The 9,296-nt window shown below is 46.2% G+C and overlaps 2 non-coding genes across 2 annotated transcripts; both read left to right on the plus strand.

Moving 5' to 3' along the window:
* The first annotated feature begins 883 nt into the window (after positions 1–883).
* Positions 884–954, plus strand: Trnag-gcc (transfer RNA glycine (anticodon GCC)). Its single transcript has one exon. It is a non-coding gene; the product is annotated as a tRNA-Gly (tRNA).
* A 70-nt stretch (positions 955–1,024) lies between these two features.
* Positions 1,025–1,095, plus strand: Trnag-gcc (transfer RNA glycine (anticodon GCC)). Its single transcript has one exon. It is a non-coding gene; the product is annotated as a tRNA-Gly (tRNA).
* Positions 1,096–9,296: the final 8,201 nt, after the last annotated feature.

Here is a 9,296-nt window from a genome sequence, read left to right on the forward strand (position 1 = left end):
AAAAGTGGCGAGTGTATGGCATCCAGGAGAAAACCACGACCACGCGGACGGTGAGCATCAAGCTTCATGCAGGCGTCAAGGTCGATGACCTCCCACACCAGCTTCGTGTCGGTGGGGAATTGGCGCTGCTAATTGCTCCGGGAAGAGCACCAGTGTGTTTGCGGGGTCACACCACGGGGCATATACGGCGAGACTGCCGTGTCCCTCGCTGCGCACGGTGCCGCCGTTTTGGCCACGACGAGAGCTCGTGTGTGAAGACATACGCAAGCGTAACAAGCCCAATGGGGAAAACGGACGTCACAGAGCTCGTCATGGACGAAGCTGACGCGGAAGAAGCTGCAGGAACGTCGCGACAAGTGAACCAAAAGGAGATACGACCCATAGACACGCCCTTGTATCCACAAGATAATGGAAAGCAAGGAGACCGGTGCACTGTAGAAGAGACCGACGTAAGGGACGTGCCTGCAAAAATCAGTGTAGGCACTGAAGAGGGCGAACCTTCAACAGAGCCAGCTAGTCAGTTCACGAGTAGCATGGACGTCACGGAGGAAGACAGCAGAGACGCAGTCAGCAAACGAGGACGCGAAGCTGCAACTGACGACTCGGACGGACAAGACGTCGCTGGCGCTGGGGAACCGCCAACGAAAACGGTGGTGACTCGGCGTTCATCATTGAAGCCAAAGCCCAACATTCCACCAGACAGAAAAGCGGTGCTGAAACCGCCAACGTAGCCGCGAGCTCTGGCGCCCAGCGGCTTCTTTGGGACTATGACGATGCTCATGAACGATCAAAAAAGGGTAGTGAGTGGAGCCTTCGGCAACGCGACCCAAGCCGAAGCTCGAGGAGCGCAGACGTCGGGAACAGGTTGGCTTGTCGCTAATGAGCCGCGGTGGTTCAGTGGTAGAATACTCGCCTGCCACGCGGGTGGCCCGGGTTCGATTCCCGGTCGACGCAGTTTTCTTTTTTAGCGACGCTAAGTGATGTTGCGCACCTGTCCGAACAATGTATGAAGGTCCGCCACATGGCGTCGGTGGTTCAGTGGTAGAATACTCGCCTGCCACGCGGGTGGCCCGGGTTCGATTCCCGGCCGACGCAGATTTCTTTTTTAGCGACGCTAAGTGATGTTGCGCACCTGTCCGAACTACGTATGAAGGTCCGTCACAGGGCGTCGGTGGTTCAGGGACTCGGCTTTCTGCCGCGCTAGCGAGCGGACGTGTCGAGCATGAGATCCATAGGAGCGGCTTCAGCGGCCCAGCAGGGCCGTGGTATCAGGAATTTTGGTTCAGAAGACCCGGACTATCAAGTTTTGCTGCCTCAACTGCCTACAGGTTGGATTGTTTTAAATACATTGTTTTTACATGCTGATGTGCGTGCCAGGCCGTATCGGGTGGAGCACTTCCGCGACGCACTGGCTAGCTTAGGCCTACTGCCAGATGTTATCGCCCTAGGGGCGTATCAAATGAGCCACGTTTGGGCAGTGACTTTCAAGAGCGATGAAGGTGTCAAAAGGCTTGCAAGCGCCAAGGAAGTAAAAGTGAATGAACATCGGTGCATCGTGGTTGATCCAGCAAACCAGGCCGTGCGGCTGAAGCTGCATTGGATGTTACACAACGTGACGGACGAGGACATACGCACCGCCCTTTCACCGTACGGGAAGGCCACGGACGTCTTCCGGGAGAAATGGCGTGTCCACGGAGTGCAAGATAAAGCATTCTCAACGCCTGCGGTGTCGTTGGTTTTGAAGACGGGTATGACCATGGAAGACCTGCCTCATCAACTTCGTGTCGCTGGTGAGCAGGCCTTAGTTGTTGTACCAGGCAGAGCACCAGTTTGCCTGAAATGCCGAAACACCGGTCATGTTCGACGTGAATGTCGCGCCCCGAGATGTGCCGGCTCTACGGCCATGATAAGACGGAGTGTATTAAGACCTACGCGTCCGTAACGGGACCGGCGCTTCGGGAGGACGTGGCTTACCTGTTAATGGATGAAGCAGACGTGGATGAGTCTTTCCGTGCGCAAGTTCTGTCAGTCGACACATTTGCGACGCCCACTGAGCAGGCTTCCATAGCCTCGAAGGTGGTAAATGTAGTAACTACTGAACAGAAAACTGCAGTGCAGACAAGTGACGGAAAAGGCAAAGAAGAAACGGCCATAGAACTCGCCACTGCCGAGGCGAGTACAGCAGAGCACGGGCCAGGAACTACAATGATGGACGTCGCAGACACGAGTGCAAGCAGTGCGGCTACGAAGAGAGCAAGGGACGTAACGAGCGGCCAAGAGGAGGAATTTGACAACGAGACCAAAGACGAACCGCCGCAGAAAACCCAGGTGAATCGTCGGGCGTCCATTCGCCCGAAACCGAGCATCCCACCGGACAGACGGACGGCGGCAGAACCGCCTACCTAGGACCCGGCGCCTACTGGGGCGCCCGGACTAGCGACATCAAGAGATGGGTGCCACTTCAGAATTAGCCTACGCGTACACCGTAAAGGTACGCGTGTGGTTAGAGCGGCTTTTCGTTGAGCATTTGTTCTTGGAAAGTTTTTTACAAAGTGTTGGAATGGTTTGTTCTCTAGCGGCACGTTGCGATCGGCTTGCTTATACAGACTAATGGCGGTGAAATTAGAGACAGCATTGAGAGTGGCCACTTTATATGTTCGTGGCCTCGGAGCGCGAAGGAGACAGTATCAACTCAGTCGCTTGTGTATGGAGAACGAACTCGATGTTGTCGCTTTACAAGAAACTAAGGTTGAAACTCAAGAGCAGACCGATCGCATGGTGACGCCTTTCACGGCGCATTACAATGTGTGCGTATGTCATGCTAATGGTACATCAGGCGGGTGCGCGCTGCTTATACGGAAGAGTGTTGGCATTATTGAAGAACGTGTAACTGTATGTCAAACTGGCCGCATGCTCATTTTCGATTTTTCTTTTTCTGGAGCGTCGTGGCGGCTCATATGCGTTTATGCGCCGAACATTGTGAATGACCGAGCGTTGTATTTTGAGTATATAGAGCAGTACCTAAAGTGTGACCGCTACATCATATTTATTGGTGATTTTAATTGTGTGTGTACTGCGGAAGATCGAAACAGAGGGGAACGTGTTCGTGACAAAAGCGCTCTCTATTTGAGCTCCCTAATTGACGACCACAACTTAGAAGATGTGGGTCAAATTTTCACTGACGGTACGATTCCGCAGTACACACACATTCAAGGAAACAACCGAGCAAGGCTGGACAGAGTGTATGTTTCACTAGATTTGATCCCCCTTTGTAACAGTTATGTCACACCGCTATCGTTCACGGATCATAGCTTAGTGAGCTTCGTGATGGGGGCAAAAGTTAAAAGAACACGATTCAACTGGAACACGTGGAAATTCAACGAAAAGCTGCTTGATGATGAGCCATTTGTGCGCAGAGTTAAGGAAAAGATATTAGAGTTGATGACAAACAAGCATGACAAATTTATGGCTGCATGGGAAGAATTTAAGGCGCAAGTTAAGTTCATTGCTATTGAAAGAGGAAGCAGCCGCCAGCATGAAGAACTGCAGAAACAAAGAGAGCTGCAAAGACAGCTAGAATTTCTTTCGAGCGTACAAAATGCGGTTCATGATCAGGTTGCGGAAAATGTAAAGAAAGTAAGACATGAGCTGGAAGTTATTGACGCAGAGCGATATAAAGCTGCAGTTATACGTGCTCGGAGCGAACGGTTTTGGGTGGGTGAGATGCCAAACAAACGGGCAATGAGCGACGAAAAGCGGCATGCGTCAAGAAATGAGATTAAACAGATACGTTTTCAAAACGAGGTGACGTCAGAAGCTGTTTTAATCGAGAGAGCCTTCGTTGAGCATTATCGGGAATTGTTCGGCAATGGGGCACGCTCTGGACTAGGCTTCGACAGCGAATTCATGAGCTAAATGCCAAGGTTGGAAGACGGCGTTAGAGAAAGCCTTGAAATGCCAATAAGTGTACCCGAGATTGAAAGGGCGATAGATGAGTTGCCGTCAGGAAAGTCGCCAGGGCCAGACGGCCTAGGCGCCAAGTTTTACAAATCATTCAGTCACGAGTTTTCCTGTATTTTGCACAGACTACTCTGAGAAGCGTATGAAGTTAAAAAAGTGCCACCCTCATTCCGCATGTCACACGTAGTTTTGATTCCAAAAACCGATGACCGGGAAAAGCTTCTTTTAGTAGGTTCATCGAGACCGATAAGTCTAACCAACACAGGCTACAAAATATTTATGAAAGTACTGGCTGGAGGATTGCAAAGCGTGATTAAGGAGCTTGTAGGGCCACACCAGACGTGTGGCATTAAAGGCCGTACAATTTTCGCCAACACCCACATTGCAAGAAATGTGCTAGAATGTTGTGATGACATTGGGGGTCGGGTGGCGATGTTGCAGCTCGACCTTGCGAAGGCCTTCGACCGGGTGTCACATGAGGTGCTTTTCTCTATATTGCAGTACTGTAAGGTTGGGAACATCATTTTAGTGGGCGTTAAAATGGCTTATGAAGAGTGTTCAACGCAGATTGTAATTAATAAATGCCTTAGTTCGAAGGTGCCAGTCCGCTCGTCTGTACGAGAAGGCTGTCATTGCTTTTTGCCGTATACCTCGAACCTTTTTGTGTGGCAGTATATATCAGCTATATATATAAGCTGTATATATATAAGCTATATATAAGCTGTATATATATATGTATTATATATAGCTGTATCAGCTATATATAAGCTGTATATCAACAAAAAATGTTATATTTACTCCCCTGATAACGACAGTGTCTGTGAACTGCATTTGGGCAATGTTCCCTGCACTGCTGAATTATCTTCAACTGTTACTAACCGCCATTCTGACGCGTCTTTTTCTTAACAGAAACTAGACACCAGCAACGCAGCCAATCTTGTCGCGATTTCTCTTTTTTATTGTCGAATGTGCGAAGTGCAGTTAATAAACGTGAAGCTCTTGCATGTATTTTTGATTCGTGTGCCGCTGACGTGGTTGTATTGACGGAGACTTGGTTGACCGATAAAATTCTTAGCGAAGAGCTGTTCCACTGTGACAAGAATTACGTTGTTCACCGTCATGACCGCGACCTAAAATCAGGTGGTGGTGTATTAATTGCCGTCGCCGACAATATAGTGTCTTATAGGATTTCCCTTTTGTCGTCTTTAGAAGTGGTTTGTGTTCGTATTGTTATAAACCATCAAAACATATTGCTTTGTGCGTGTTATCGGTCGCCAAGTGCACCATCTACTTTTTGCTATGAACTGCATGACACCCTGAATTTTCTCGTCTCAGAATTTCTACAGTCACCGTTATTCCTTTTAGGCGATTTTAATTTCCCTAAAATAAGGTGGACTTCACTATCGCCTTTCGTTGTCGGTACATCCGCCGAAAGTCAATCTTTCCTTAACTTGTGCCTAAATTTTAATCTTACGCAACTTGTTTCTGGGCCTACTAGAGCTGGCACTACTTCATCTAACACTCTAGACTTGATCCTTGTCACTGAACCAAACTTAGTACATTCTTTAACTTGTTTCCCCGGACTAAGCGATCACTGTTTTTTACATTTTTTTGTAACAGGCCCCGTTAGATGTGAGAAGAACAATGCAAAATTTATCAGAGATTATGCGAGTGGTGATTACACTGCAATTAATAATGAGTTTGCCGTATTCATCGACGACTGTATACCAGAATTTTTCAGCCGTACCGTAGAAGAAAATTGGAACTTGTTTAAAAACAATGCCACGTCACTTGTCGCTAAATACGTGCCACTGCGCAGACTTTCCGGAAATAAACGCTCTCCTTGGTTTTCCACGACATTAAAAAGACTGTCAAACAAGAAAAAACGGCTTTTCCGTCTTGCAAAATGCAGTCGAGCATCTACTCGTTGGAATGATTATTCTAATGCGCTGCATGCTTATCGTACCGCGTTAAAAGAAGCGAAGGATGTTTTTTTAATACCCATCTTCCCTCACTTCTTTCTACAAATCCATCAAAATTTTGGAGTACTATTCAAATAAAAAAGAAAAATACCATATCTCTTACAGATAACGATGGTAACACCATGAGCAATGCAGAATGTTGCAATTTCCTAAATGATACTTTCGCGAAATCATTTTCTGTTTGCTGTATTGATACAGAGCCACACATGCGCAAAGAAGATTTCTTTCCCATGGATCCACTTGTTGTCGATTTTGCGGGGATATTGAAGGTAATTCAAGATTTAAAGCTATCGTCTTCCTGTGGTGCCGACGAAATTAATTCGAAATTTTTGAAGAACACTGCTGTCTACTCCTCCATATTTTTGATGTACCTTTTCACCCAATCTATTGAGTGCTCAACTTTGCCCGCAGACTGGAAGGTGGGGAAGGTGGTCCCTCTGTTGAAATCAGGTAACCCGCATTCCCCTTTCAATTACAGACCCATTTCACTTACCAGCGTCCCTTGCAAAATCCTTGAACACGTCATATTTTCCAATCTTGTCTCATTTCTGGAGTCCAACTCTTTCTTCACTTCATCTCAGCATGGGTTTCGCAAAAACTACTCCTGCGAAACGCAACTAATATCGTTTATACACAACATTTCTTCCTCTTTAGACAAAGGCCAGATCATTGATTGTATCTTTCTAGATTTTGCGAAAGCATTTGACAAGGTGTCTCATCGCTTATTGCTTCTTAAACTTAGTACTCTTAATATTGATCCTAATATTCTGAAATGGATAGAATGTTTTCTAAACAACCGTAGCCAATTTGTAACAGCTAACGATTCTGCATCCCCGCACTGCGCCGTGAAGTCAGGTGTTCCTCAAGGCTCTGTCTTGGGACCATTACTATTCCTAATTTATATAAACGACTTGCCTGCCGTAATTAACAGTTCTATTAAACTTTTTGCCGACGATTGCGTTCTATACCGTGAAATAACTAATCAGCATGATAACTTTATGCTTCAGTCAGATCTAGATAACATTTCAAGGTGGTGCTCACAATGGCTAATGTTCTTAAATCCGACTAAATGCAAAATTACGTCTTTCTCGCGTCGGTCAAACTCACCCACTCCTTTCGGCTATATTATCAATGAAATCAAGCTTGAGCACGTGACTTGCTATAAATATCTTGGAATTCAGCTAAACAGTAACCTTTCGTGGCATGCGCACATTGAACACATCACTAACAATGCAAACAGATCTCTTGGCTACGTTCGCAGGAATTTTTCTAGAGCCCCACCCCGTTTGAAGTTACTGCTCTACAAAACACTAATTAGACCGAAGCTAGAGTATGCGTCATCAGTCTGGGACCCTGGTCAAAAAACATTAGCAGACACCATTGAGTCAGTTCAGAACAGGTCAGCACGTTTCATCCTATCAAACTATTCTCGCACAGCTAGCGTTTATTTAATGAAGTCAAACCTTGGCCTTGTTAATTTGCAGCTTCGAAGAAAGATTTCCCGCCTCCGCCTTTTTCAAAAAATCTTTTATCAAAATAACTCACTTAAACAAGAATTTATTTCAGAACCTTCGTACATGTCGTCGCGTCTTGATCATCGGCTTAAAGTGTTCATTCCTTTTTGTCGCACAAATGTTTTCTCCGATTCATTTCTGCCAAAAACCAGTGCCGAGTGGAACCGCCTTCCCCCATCCATCGCCTGCATCGAGGAGGCATCATCTTTCAAGATTGCAATAACTGATGATATTTTGAGTTTATCACTCTAAATACTACTAATTGTTTGACCATGTTGTTTTGTTATCGTTTATTGTACCCACCCCCTCTGTAACGCCCTTCTGGGCCCTGAGGGTACTGTAAGTAAATAAATAAATAAATAAATAAATAAATAAATAAATAAATAAATAAACATACGTGGTTTTAGGCTGCATGCCGCTGAAGTTAAAATGCTAGCCTATGCAGATGACGTCGCCGTCTTTTGTGAAGACAAGGAAAGCGTGATCGAGGCTGTCCGCCTGGCAAGATCTTTCTGCAAGTACACGGGTGCCCAGATAAACTTTCGAAAAAAGTGTTGGCATATGGCATGGAAATTGGGACGCGATGTCCACTAATTTCGCCGGAATGCAATGGACTACAGTGCCTGCACCTTATCTAGGTGTGTCCCTTGAACACTATCAAGACTCGACGCAGTTATGGAGCGGACAAACAGAATTGATGAAAGAAAAGATAAAGGGATGGCAAGGCCGGGGATTATCAGTGTTTGCGCGTGCCTCAGCTTGCAATGTTTTTTTGAGTGCCAAAGTCTGGTATATACTGCAAGTAATGTTCATGTCTCGCGTCAATGTTCAAAAAGTGCACCGGGTGTTTGCTACCTTTATATGGAATTCCACTTGGGAGCGAACCAGCCGTACAAACCTTTTTCGCAGTGTTCGCAGTGGAGGCCTTGGGCTCTCACACTTGTTCATCAGACAGATTGTATCGCGATTCTTTTCCTGCGCGATGAACGAAATGCTTTTCTCCGCACTGTCATTCAGGCGAGAATGGCAACAGAACTGGCGGAATTTGTTTTTACTACATCCAGTGTTATCAGTAGAAGAGCGACAGGTTATTATCGTGAAGTAGTTGCGTCTTTTCGAATACTCTGTTCACGGTTTTCGCTGGAGTATTTGTGCTCAGTGAGAAAGAAAAAACTGTACGTCGATTTGGTTGACAGCATGCTACCTACCCCACTGTATAGGATTGTTCACTGTGGAGGCCCAGGAAAAGATGTGCTGAAACGAGTACAAAGGATGCCTGTAAGACCTGCTGCGAAAACATTTTTTTCCAGCTACACACAAACACCCTCACCGTTAAAGTATGGCTTGAACAGAAAGGAATATTCGTACCGTGGACAGCGAACTGCTTGCTGTGTAGAAAGCCCGAAACAATTGAACATGCCTTCATTGATTGTCGGGACGCAGTATTTCATTGGGATGTCTTGCAGCGCACACTCAAAAAAGAACTCCCATAACCTCGTATGGAATTCGATTCCTGCCAGTTGTAAGTGATCAAGGAATACCTTTTGATATGTTCATGGTCCTGGGCCTCCACAGTTTGTGGAAGACGAGAATGGCTGTTCGTCATGCTGACGCCAATGTACGCTCTACGCGAGAGAACTTCATTGAAAGTGTTTCTTTTATACGAGAAGTGTATCGTGCACAGTGAACCCGCAGACTGGGTTAGCATTCTTGATGAGCTGGTGTGCCTCAAGAAATTTTAATATGACCATCCCGCCTGACGTGATGTCGGTGCGCTGTATATATGCATTTGTATTGTTTCGCTAGTGTCAAAGCAGGCAATAAAGAAAAAAAGCCGTCG

This window comes from Dermacentor silvarum, chromosome 4 (genome assembly GCF_013339745.2).
Source record: "Dermacentor silvarum isolate Dsil-2018 chromosome 4, BIME_Dsil_1.4, whole genome shotgun sequence".
In the NCBI taxonomy this organism is placed as follows: domain Eukaryota; kingdom Metazoa; phylum Arthropoda; class Arachnida; order Ixodida; family Ixodidae; genus Dermacentor; species Dermacentor silvarum.